This window comes from Dipodomys spectabilis, unplaced genomic scaffold (genome assembly GCF_019054845.1).
Source record: "Dipodomys spectabilis isolate Male_0828 unplaced genomic scaffold, ASM1905484v1 ptg000351l, whole genome shotgun sequence".
Classification (NCBI taxonomy): Eukaryota; Metazoa; Chordata; class Mammalia; order Rodentia; family Heteromyidae; genus Dipodomys; species Dipodomys spectabilis.
Window position 1 is genome coordinate 2,886,311 of NW_024871028.1, and position 13,554 is coordinate 2,899,864.

Consider the following 13,554-nt stretch of genomic DNA (forward strand, 5'->3'; position numbering starts at 1 on the left):
ATGTTCCAAACTTTATATTTACTTCAGTAAAAGTACTAGAAACACATGATGTTTACTGGAGCAATATAAAAGCTGAGAACGCATTTCTAAAGAGAAAGGATTTATTGATTACAACATAGAATAGAGTAAAAAAGGCAAGTTTCTTGCTTGAGACTGCATAAATTTCATATGAATGTAGCTCAAGATGAGACGCAAAGATAAATTCATATTTATATTACTGAGATTTATATCACAATATAAGCAATATAGATATTTTAAGGAATTGGTCATTCAAAGCCCTAGATAATTAATGGATGAAGAACGGAATTGAAAATAGCAAAGGGAAAACTATTCAACATGAAGCTATAATGATTTTGTAGTACTAATATGGAAGTAATGGAGCTTTTCCCTTTCTGAAGAACGTTTAACCAGTAATTTCAATGTAAGTCATCAATTGTAATGAGTCTAAAGTCTTTCCCCCGAGATACCCAAGAGTACTATACTCATCCTCTGAAGTGTAAATAAGTAATTATTTTCATTAGCTTTGCTTAATATTAATTTACTTGTAGTAAATAGGTTTAAATGTCTTCTCTTTCTCTCAATTTAATAACATATATTTCTGTCTCTTTCTGTTTCTTCTCACAAGCCTGAAATCAATATTTCAAAGTAGCATAAGCAGGAAAACAAAATAAACTGATACAACAATCACAAATCCTGAATTATGTGAAAAAATCCACAATATAAAAAGTAAATCTGAGGAAGAGGAAAAACAATGACATAATAACAGCAGAAAATTATCCTAGCAATCTCTAATGAAACAGAGATTTAGAATCCTAGCAGGTCCTCCACATCTAGAGGGTCACATCAAATCAGCTATAATTATAGATATGCAGCTATAAATATAGACATAATTATAGACATAGAATTCATAAGAAGATTTTATACCGTCTTCACAAGAAAACAGAAATCTATGAAAAGGTGCCAGCCAGGAATACATTGGGCAACACATTCAAAAGCACATGTGCAGTGTGGAAATAAAAGGACAACATTGAAAATAGCAGGAACAGAAGTGTACATCAGAGAAAGCCACACCCATACACATAGAAAATTCACCATACCACTGGACAGTCCAAATGGTCACTGGAAACACAAATATTAACATCACAACATCTCACCACAACTGATTTCTATTCCTACACTTAATGGACTCGACAAAAATGCAATTCCAGAAAACACATCACAACAGGAAACCAAACCAAGACCCAGCAAATCAACCAAGAATATAGAGAGTCACCTATTAATATCATAGATCCCCCAAAAGAAAAACTCCAAATGGACAGAACAAATCAGAAAAATACAAGAAAAGTGATGACAAAGTAGTATAATTCACAGTAAATAACCAGGCATTAGAACAGACAATCAAGGATGTAGAAGATAGTTATTAAAATGTATTATGGATACTGCTGAAAAATGTGATTAATGGAAAGATAGAAAACCTCTACAAGGAAATTTGTGAACTGTGGAGAGCTGCGGGAGCCGCGCCCAAAAACAGCGCAGCCGTAAGGCGTGGCCATGAAAGCAACATTGTAGCTGGCATGGCTGCGACCAAAGATGGCTCTGGCTCCTGCCTTCTGTCTTCCCGGTGACAAGTGCTCTCTGTAAAAAACAACTCCTTATATGGCTATGACTTGGCTCCTAGTTTGCTTCCGTGTTTGCAGCCCTATCGGTATATGCCACGTGGCGCTTCGGGATTGGCCATCCAGGAGGCTTATAACTGGAGCGCGGGGGCGGAGGGACAGAGAAGCAGGAAGAAGCGGGCAAGAGAAGCAGGAAAAAACAGGCAGAAGAAGCAGGAGAGAAGATGTTGTAAAAGGTCCTGAATAAACCGCCTGAAAGAAGAACCTTTTGTCGCGTCATCCTTGCGGGTCGAGGCGGTCGCGACAGTGAACAAGATGAGACCAACCAGTCATTAGCAAAATAATTCATGGAGATTTCAAACAGAAATATAAATAAATTCTGAGAAGTCAAGGGAGTCCAAGAAAAAATGGATGCCTAGTTAAAAGATTTGAAAGAAGACACAGCTAAGAAAACAACCCTTACATTTCCCCCAAACAAGCAAAAACTGTACAGAAAGTCCATACAAGTCCTAAAACAAAGCTTTAATAAAGAGACAGAACCCCTAAAAAATGACCAATTAGAAGACAGGGAAATCAAAAACAAAGTAGAAAGTCTCCACAGCAAATAGATGACATAGAAGATAATCTCAGGGTCAAACACAGAATATATCTAACAGAAAAGAGGAACTAATCATTTAGAAAAAAATCCAAGAAAAGAGGAACTAATCATTTAGAAAAAAATCCAAGAAATAAGAAATGATCTTGCCAGAACTTCAAGACTCAGAAGATCAAATTTCAGGGAGATAGGTATCAGGAAGGAGAAGAGCAAGAAACTAAATGGATGGGAAGCATATTACAGAATTCTAGCAGAGAACATGCCAAACATCCAAAGAGATAGGCTCATTCAAGGAAGAGAAGCCTTTAGAAACCAATCAGAATTCTAGAACTGAACAATCCACCATGATGTCATAATCCATTAGAGGATTATTAAAGATCAAGGAAAGGATTCTTAAAGATGCCATAGAGAAAAGATTGATTATTTATAAAGGATATACAGTCAGAATAAATACAGATTTCTTAGCTGATATGGTAAAAAGGAAAGCCTGGCATTATATATGACAAACATTAAAGGTAAACAACTACCAACCATGAATACGGTCCCAAGCCAAACTCTCCTTTACATTTAAAGGATATATAAACATATTTCATGAAAAAGAAAACTTGAAACAACCTATGTCCACCATATTATCAGAATAGAATATAATCAAAAATATCCTACATAGAGAAGATCAAGAAGAAGAGGAACTGGTTACATAAAATGCTCCCTACCAGAGAACAAGGTAAATATGTTAACAGTAGATGAGGCACAGCTCCTAACAACAGGTGTATAACATAGCAGGACTTATCAGATATTTCTGTCTTAACTCTCAATATCAATGGACTTAAATTTCCAAATAGAAGACATAGATTAGATAGTAGAATCAAAAACCAAGATGCATCTATCTAGTATCTATGAGAGACACGTTATCAAATACATTCTATGAAGCTAGAATAAGACTCCTCCCCAAATCACATAGGGACTCACCAAAGAAAGAGAACTATGAACCAAACTCTTTGATAAGCATTAATGCAGAACTTCTTAATAAAATTCTAACAAACCAATTTCAGCAACTAACAAAAAAATCATATGGTATGATCAAATAAGATTCATCTTGGATATGATATGATTCAATATTCTTGTCAATAAGCCTAATACAAACCATCAGCAGAAGCAGGGACCAGAAACACATGATCATCAATAGGAATGTAGAAATAGCTTTTAACAAGTTCCAATACACCTTTATGATTAAAAAGTCTGAGAACCTAGGAATGCATGGAACATTCTTCAATATTAAACTGAGTATGTATATGACAGAGATAATTAGCATTTACCTAAGAGTGGAAGCATGAAGACATTAACATGAGGAATGAGAAAAGGATGTCCACTGTCTACTACTCTTCAATATAGTAGTGGACTTTCTTGCAAGAGCAATAGACAAGAGAAAAACATAAAGCAGATCCAAATAGGGAAGAAGCAAAACTATCCCTTTTTACAGATTAAATGACCCTGTATTTAAAGGACACAGTGGATTCCTCCCTCAAGTTAGTAAAGGTGATGCTAACCTTCAGCAATGTAGCAGGATATAAAAACCACAAGAATCAGTAGATTTTCTCTGACCAACAATGGGAAGATCCATGCTGAAATCCAAAAAACAGCCTCATATACTAGCCTCAAAATCAAATCAAACCTAAACAAAACAAAACAACAACAACAAAACTAGGAATTAATTAATTTAACTAAAATTGTGAAGGACGTATATGTGAAAACTTTAAAAATATAAAAAGGGAAATTGAAGGAGATTCAAGAAAATAGAAAGTCTTTCAATGTTCCTTGTTGGAAGAATTAACATTTTGAAAACTGCAATACTTCCCTTAAACAATTGGCAATGCAATACTCATCAAAATCCCAACAACTTTCTTCAATGTAGAAGAGAAAGCAATGCAACTATAATATGGAATTACAAAATTACAGATGAAACAGAATGCTTAGAAATGAATTCATGGCCCTATAGTCATCTTACACACACAAACACTCACTCACACACACACACACACACACACACACACACACACACACACACACACACAATGGAATTATATCACCCATCAGAAATATGAATTTTCACCAGTCGAAGGAAAATGAAAGGTTTGGGAAATTATATTAAGAGCAAAGAGAAAGGAATGCCGACTCAGAGCAATATAGATTTCATGGATTCATTTCTTTATTGTAGCTAGAAGATGCATAGAAATCTATAAGTAAACAAGACAGATTCTACCTCGTCCATTAGAATGGCCATTACTAAGAAAACTAACAATAGCAAACACTGGCATGGATGTAGCCAATTGGGAACTCTATTACACTGGTGGTGGGAAATTAAACATGTTCAACCACTGTGGAATGCAGTACGGAGTTTCCTGAAAGAGTAAATATAGATCTCCCTTAAGACCCAGTAATTCCCCTCATTGGCAGTAATGCAATAAATAACAAACAAGCTCACATAAAAGCTACCAGCATGTTCAGGGCTCAGGCCCAGAGTTCAAGGACTGGAAAAAAGTTACCACTGCTGGTATTTGTTTCCGCAAATATGAACCGTTTTATATAAGATACCAAATCAATCTATTTGCAGTAGCTAGATTAGGACTTAAATGTAGTGGGTGATAAAATGGCTCCTTTGTTGAATGTTAGGAAGAGATGTAGGTAATCCATGAAATGGAGATTTTGTTGTCGTTGCTGTGCGAGGGGCTTGTAGTCTGGACTTGGGCACTGCCCCTGAACTCTTCAACTCAAGATGAGTGCTCTACTACTTGAGCAACAGTGCCACTTTTGGTTTTCTGATGGCTAAATGGAAATAATAGTCTCAGGGTCTTTCTTGCCCAGGCTGGCTTTGAACCATAGTCCTTAGATCTCAGAGTAGCTAGGATACAGCTGTGAGCCACTGGCACAAGGTAAAAATGGGGGATTTTTAGAAAAGAAAATCCACCTCTTCACCTGTGTCTAAACCTCAGATATTACTATTAGAACACTTCACATTTACCTCATTTCATCAGACATTTGTAAATTTTCTCTTTTCCTTCATGTGATAATACTGCAGTCAATATCAACTCAGCTGGGGGACTGGATCAATTGTATGGTAATTGCTAGCACCTAATTTAAGAACTTTTACATCAAAGGAAATGAAACCCTCATTTGGAATAATTGTTTTCTCTTTTTATTACAAATCTGTGCTTGATTACTTTCTAATGTGATATTAGACTTCCTAATAAAGTGATGAAATTTTCTTTCTTTTCAACCTTCTCCCACATGTGGTCAAATACTTTAGAATTTAAAGATTTGCGCTGATAATTCATTAAGCTTACTTTTAAGAACATGTGGATTTCTGGAATTTGGTATTCTATCTTGTTCTTACATGCACAAGCTTTCTATGATTTATTTGTTCTACAAGGAATTCTACTTTCCAATTTTTCAGTGACCAATTTTTGTCTCTCTGATCAGTCTTTCTGATCCTCTCTCTGGAGTCTCATGTGAGTCTGCCTCATAAAAAATATATTAGTTATCAACTAAATGACTCTCAGCTTCTGTTTTTTGCCTGACTTCATGTAGGCTGTGATAGCAACCCTGCCTGGCTGTGCTTACTGGAGTGTGTGTGTGTGTGTGTTTGTGTGTGTGTGTGTGTGTGTGTGTGTGTGTGTGTTTTGTTTTAGATATCTAGGATTACTATTCAAGTTAGAAGTTTCTCTGGACCCCTGTAATCCGCTGGCCTAGAGTCAATGGGTTTTTCTCCTAAAGATACAAAGAACAACTGATTAAATTCCTGTTAATTGTCTCAAAATGAGGCAATCAGGCATCCTTGCAAAGTCATCAATAATGTTTTCTAACCACTTACAGAAGTCGTCTATCAAGATGGCTTTTCAAGGTTGACTCTGAAAAAAGTTCATTTCCAAGTAGGCACCATAATGCAGATCACATTCCTGGGATCAGACATTTGGAAGGAAGGGGAACGAACCTTCCTTCCTTCTTTTATGATCGATCAAACCATAATATTCTTCAGTTGTGGCCAGCCTGGGACATATATTCTCAAGAACATTCTGTTGTGTAAAAGAGGACCAACTTTCAAAATAACGGTGTAAATACTTGTCTACTACAGACTCATTTATCTTGCTTTTATCTGTTGTTATTTTCATTACTTCAAACAGATGGATAATTTATATTGGGATTACACAAAGTATTAATGGACTAAACATTCACTTTACTTTCATATATACAATATAATACACTTAACCCATAATGGACAAATAAATCCAACTCTAGAAACAATGTCAGGAATATAAAATAAACCTTAATACGTATAATCTGGCACACATACAACATCATCTACTCAAAAATTCAGTCTCTCTGTAAATATTTGGTATGAAGTAATAAAAATTCAATTAATGAATATGACTTTTAAGAATCATCTGAAATAATCCTCGTGTATATAATTTTATAGATGTCACCTAGGCAAGAATTTAACATGCATGTAGAAATCAAATTTCCACAATTTAAGCTATATGAGAGAGGCCATACCCTCGTGTACTATGCGGTGTGAATTTTACCACAGTGCTGAACCCTTCCAACTAATACCAAGTGTCATGTGCAATAATTTATTATTTGATGTTAAGATGAGTGCTAAGTGTAGAACACACTTTGAATTATTACATTAAATCACAGAAATGAAGCAATAATGATATGTTATTTGTTTAAATTCTTATGCTTCTCAATTTTACAATTCATAAATATATTATTAAAATTATTTTCACTTTCTTTTCTATAGCTGCTGAAATTAAAATTATATATTAAACATTCAATATTAAGAAATCAATAATAAACTATTATTAAAATGATATGCTATTAAACTGTGATTTGAATTATACTTCTAAAAAATTGTGATGTAAACAAGTCAATAGAATTAAGGGTGATCATTTTAAAACTTAGCAGCTTGTTATTTTTTTTATTTTATTTTTTGGGTCCGATTGTGGGTCATGAACTCTTGGCCTTGGCGCTGTGCCTCAGCACTTCAGCTCAAGGCTAGTGCTCTACCACTTGAAATAGAGCACCACTTCTGTTTTTTTTCTTTTTGATTATGTGGTGCTGAGAATCAAACCCAGGGCCTCAGGTATGCAAGGCAAGCACTCTACCACTGAGCCACCTTCCCAGCCCAGCAGCTTGTTATTTGTTTCCTAATTGTGTCATTTGTTATTCTTGGTCCAAGTCATCTCTTCATCTTAATTGTTTAGTTTTCTATTTTATCTCTATTGGTTTGCTGATTGTGTATTTTGTTTTCCCTTTTTAATGACTGACATGAGGCTGAAAATCTGTATGTTAGTTTATTACTTGCTATGTTAATGTAAAATTACTGCTTTCCACAGCTGTTCTACTCTATGATACTACAGTATTTCCCCCACTCCCATCTCCTGTATTGCTGCTCTTTTATATTTTATTTTATTTTTTATTTAAATTTTATTGTCAAGGTAATGTAGAGATGGGATATAGTTTCATAAGTAAGGTAATTAATTTCTTTTTTTTCTAACTTGTTACATTTTCCAGTATTTTTCTCCCTCTTCATTCCTAACGCCCCCCCAAGATTATTTACAACATATTGTCTTGTGAGTACTACTGTTGCATAGGTTCCCCCTTTGTCCTTTGTCTCACCATTTTGTTTTATTTTCCTTTCCCTTCCCTAGTTCAGATCAACATATTTAAAATACCCAGGGTATCAAAATCAAATACATTGACTACAGGGGATAAACCATAGGTGGGGAAAACACAAAAGGATAAAAAGAAATCACATAGTACATTAAGAACAACAACAACAAGCCGGGCGCTGGTGGCTCACGCCTGTAATCCTAGCTACTCAGGAGGCTGAGATCTGAGGATCGTGGTTCAAAGCCAGCCCGGGCAGGAAAGACCGTGAGACTCCTATCTCCAATAAACCACCAGAAAACCAGAAGTGGCGCTGTAGCTCAAGTGGTAGAGTGCTCACCTTGAGCTGAATAGCTGAGGGACATCGCCCAGGCCCAGAGTTCAAGCCCCACGACCGACAAAAAAAAAAAAGAACAACAACAACAAAGAACATGTCTTGGAGTTCATTTCACTTGGAATCACCTTATACGATCATATGTACATAGCTATTTAGCTATTCTGCTCCTCTACTAATATTATCCTTGATGTACACAATAATGCTCCCCTATTACCCAGTTATCCCACTTCTGGGCATATAACCAGGTGATAACAAACAAGGCCACAGTAAAGCCACTACTGTGTATCACAGTAATATTTACCAAAAACGACACACACACACACACACACACACACACGTACACACAAACACACACACACACACAAACACAGATATACACACATGGAAAAATATGCTTCCATCATAAAGAATGTGACCACCACATTTATAAGGAAATGGAAGATCTTGGAAAAATCATATTAAGTGAATTACCCCAGACTTAAAGAAACATAGGTCACATGGTTTCCCTTATTTGTAATAATTAGTTTACATCAAGGATAATCTCATGTATTTTAATTTGACATTTTGTTCTATGTTGAGCGTGCAACATTATTGCTATATTGTTTGTTATTATTTCTGAAAATCGGCAGGTATACTTAAAGAATTACATTCATATTATCCATTATAGAAGGAAGAACAACTAAAAGAGTAACCACTACTAGGAAGAACAACTCCTACTTACTTAGATATATTCGTATGTAAGGCCAATGTTGTCCCCTGTATCCTCATGTTGTACAACTCTATACCTGGTCATAATGTATATCTAGTATCTTATGTATTGTGAACTAAATGCCCCAGAAGTTCCACTTCGCTTTACTTTTTTAAAAAAAATTCTGTCTTACTATTTGAGGATGGTGTGTGTGTGTGTGTGTGTGTGTGTGTGTGTGTGTGTGTGTGTGTGTGTGTGTGTGCGTGTGTGTGTGTGTTTACAAAGATCAGAACATGACATTTTTCTTCATTTCGAATACATCTTTCAGGTCATTGTAAGTTGTGGCTAATGGGAGAAGTCTCTTGTTATTTTAAAGATGAAACAAAAAGATATTTGTGCATGTACCACAGTTGTTTATTAGTATATTTGAACACTGAACTTTGATTTATATCTTGGCTGTTGATGTGAATAATGTGAATAACAATGAACTACAGATATATTTTCGAGTTACCCAGAGAGAAATTATCACATGATTGGTGGTTCAGATGATATTTCAATTATGATTTCTTTAGAAAACTGCATACTACTTTCTACAAGGAGAATACTAACCTGTATTTTGACCAAGAGTGTAGAAAATTTCCTTTTCTTCACACTCTCACCAACACTATTATCTTTTACTTAAAAGGTAATAAAGGCCAAGTTTTTACTATCTTCAGTACCCCAGACTGTCTTAAGACTGAAATCCAACCTCCTAAATGCTTGGAATTACAAACCTTTACCACCACACCTGGTTCCTTTGATTTTTTTTTTATAAGAGTTATAATAGATATAAAGTAGTATCATAGTAATTTTGAATTACATTTCTCTAATGACTTCTGCTCACAAAGCATTAAGCCAGCACAGAAGTTGTATTAAACACAACTGGTAAACCCACTGGTGATATAGAGGGGTTTATGGAAAACATGTCTATTCAAACTTTTGTCCATTTTAAATCAAGTTTCTTGTTAATCTCATCTTTAATCTCTGTATACAAAAATAATTAATTCAAGGTAGTAAAAAAGAAAAAATTAAGCAACTCCTAACATTTTTCAATTTTCAATAACATGATATTGCTTAAATCATTTTCTGTTTATAATTGAGACTATATAACAATTTAGTTAGACCTGTTACATAGCTATATGTATTTTATTTATTTAACATTGATTGCTCTTTCCAAAGCCTGCATGTCTAATTTTGGTTTCTTTCAGTCTTAAGTAGTTCAGATTTTAATCTGAAGAATAAATGGAAGTAAGCAAACAAAAAAATACAGTTCTTTTCATCTGATAATGCCTCTACAAGAATGAGAAAGAGTTCACCATTCTAAGAACCCTTAATTCTTAAGATAAAATTTGTTATAATGCTAATGTTATTACTATTTCAGTGTTGGGAAAAATTGTAATTAAAGGAAGTAAGTGCATGCCCCAAGACACACAGTGTTGAAGGAGATGAGTCAAATTTTCCAGAAGTCTTTCAGCAATACACAAAAGGTAGATAAATTCTCTCCATTCTCTGATACTCTCAATTCAATATTCGTATTGTCCAAGGAATAATAGCATAGCAATTATTGCGAATGGTGATTGTTTTCTGTTACATTTTGTCTTCAACACAGACTGTGTTGGTGACATTGGGTTATCATGCACAGAGCTGAGCTTATAAATTATGGTCCAAAGACATGCAAATTTTTTCTGTCCCATAGTTCCAGTATCGGTTTTAAAAAGTACTAAATATTTTAAATATCATCACTTACTGTATTTTAAGAATTCAAGAATGAAAAAATTCACATATAATCAATCCAAAATGCTTTAAAACTAGGAGATGATAAAACAGGCCCCTGTGAAGTAAATTTTCTTCTACTTTTAAAATTATTCTGAAAGCCTTGTGCTGGTTTGTTACACCTGTAATCCTAACTACTTGGGATACCTACTCAGGAGACTGAGATCTGTGGAAGCCAATCAGGGCAAAATAAATTCATGAGATTATTTTTCAAAAATTTTAATGAACCAGCAAAGGGCCAGGAATGGAGATGTAGCTCATATAGTAGCTCACCAATCTAGAGAGAAAGATGTAGCGAGACCTTGAAGCCCTGATTTCAAACTCTGAGCATGCCAACATGCAGGAATTCACACACACTCACTTTTTCAAAATATCTTCATATCAGTATTTTGCATTAATTTCTTTGTTAACGATATTATATGGGTAAAATAGGCAAAATAAACTTCCATCTCAAAACATTTTTATACATTTTTGTTGTAAAAATACTGTACAGAGGGGTTATAGTTACATGATCAAAGTAATAAGTACATTTCCTATCAAGCATTGTTACCTCCTCCTTTGTTTTCCCCCCACCATTGCTTCCCTTCCACCTCCACAAGTACACTCCTCACACCCACAAGCCCCATCCAATGTCCCCAGCCTAAATTATAAAGTTCGTTTTTCAAAATAATGTCTCGTGCATCTATTGTTATACAATGGGTCAAACTGTATTCCTATTTAAGCATGTTGTTTTTTCCATTTCCCTCCCCAAATTAGAGAAGTGTATATACAAGATGCAGATGCACCAACATCGAATAAATTGAAAACGGGGGTTATACTGTTGGGGAGGAACATATAAAAAAAATCACATCTTGCATTATAAATATGTGAGAAACAACAGCAAAAAAGAAAAACCACTTCTGTCTCTATCTTGGGGGTCATTTAGCTTAACATCAACTTATCTATTATATACACATAGCTTTTTCAACTTTTCTGCTTATCCCAGACATATACTAGTCATTGCAAATAAGGGATACCATGGGACCTATGTTTCTTTGGACTTGGCTTACATCAGTTAATATAATTTTTTTCCAAGTCTTTCCATTTCCTAACAAATTGGGCAATGTCATTCTTTCTGATGGAGGCATAGAATTAATATATATATACATATATATATGTATATATATGTAATATGTGTGTGTGTGTACACATATACACACAGAACATTTTCCTTTTTTGTTTTTTAGAGCAACTTAGTTTTCCACCTTCATCATTTTTTCAAATGTTTTTCTTGTGATTAAGTGGTTACATAATTTCCCAAATTTCACAATATTGTGGGATAGTGATGCTTAATTAAAGTCACAAACACATTCTAACTTTGATGGAGTAAATTGTCTATCATGGTCTACAACATTTATGAGTTCTCTGAGCTTTGCAATAGAGTTATTTCTTCCGTATGTATACTTCTTTTGTTTTGAAATATGTACATTTCTTTTGTTTTGCAGAGCATCAGCTGTTCCCTCTTTCCCACTTGTTCCCTCCTTCCCTTCAGTGACAGTGAGTTGCTTATTTCATTTTGGTCAATGTCCATTGCAGCTGATGGATCCAGCTGTGGTATGTTTTTCCCTGATTCCCTCTAGTTCTGTGTCATCTTCCTGGTTTCACTTCAGTGTGCACATTTGATCAGCAGAATGGGGTTATTTAGTAGTGATTCAATCAGATGAGTGGAAGTCCTTGGTTTCTTAAGTGTTGTTAATTTTGTCATATCACCTTACATTTTGGATTTAAAATCCACTTATCACGGAGACCATGTGCTGTTTGTCTCTTTGCTTTTGGCTTACCTCACTCAACATGATTTCTTGTAGGTTGATTGATTTCCCTGCTAATGCCATTATTTTGTCCTTTCTAATGACTAGAAAATATTCTGTTGTGTATAGTTACTACAGTTTTTGGATCCATTCATCTCTGGTAGGACATATGGGTTGTTTTCATATCCTGGCTACTGTGAACAGTGCTGTGATAAACATGGAGGTGCATGTGTCCTTGAATATTGGTACCTGTTGTTCAGGATAGATGCCTAGAAGTGGTATGAGTGGGCTATAAGGAGCGTCAATATTTAGCTTTCTGAGGACTCACCAGACTGCTTTCCAAAGTGGTTGTGTAAGTGTACATTCACACACACACACACACACACACACACACACACACACACACACACACACACACAGAATGTTTTCTTGATCCATTCTTCTACTGAGGGGCATCGGGGTTGGTTCCATATCTTAGCTATGGCAAATAATGATACAATAAACATTGCTGTGGTGGTTGTTTTAGTATGGACTTGTTTGTGATCATTTGGATGAATGCCCAAAAGTGGGATTGCTGTGTAATAGGGGAGCTCTATGTGGAGTCTTTTGAGGAACCTCCAAACTGCTTTCCAAAGTGGATGAACAAGTGTACACTCACACCAAGAATGCAATAGGCTTCCCTTCTGGCCACATCCCTTACAGCATCTGTTGTTTTAAAAATATGGAACGATTCACTAAGTTGCATGTCATCCTTGTGCAGGGACCATGCTAATCTCTGTATGTTCCAATTTTAGTGTATGTGCAGCCAAATTGAGCACAGAACATTTTTTTATATGTAAAGTGTAATTGATTTTCTTAAACTAGACAATTCAACACAAATAAGTTAAAAAGAATTGTGAAATTTTAGAACCATGTATTTCTTACATAAGCACACATTTAAGAATAAAGTCAAGATTGACATGCCAAAAACAAAATAATTCCAGATATTTGTTGTTCATGAGATGTGTAGGAAGAAGAATTCAATTATTCTACACAAGGCACCTGTGATAATGATC

General features: G+C 35.1%; 1 non-coding gene across 1 annotated transcript; it reads right to left on the reverse strand.

Moving 5' to 3' along the window:
* Positions 1–13,214: 13,214 nt before the first annotated feature.
* On the reverse strand, positions 13,215–13,317 carry LOC122095439. Its single transcript, XR_006145138.1, has one exon. It is a non-coding gene; the product is annotated as a U6 spliceosomal RNA (small nuclear RNA).
* Between the last annotated feature and the right edge of the window lie 237 nt (positions 13,318–13,554).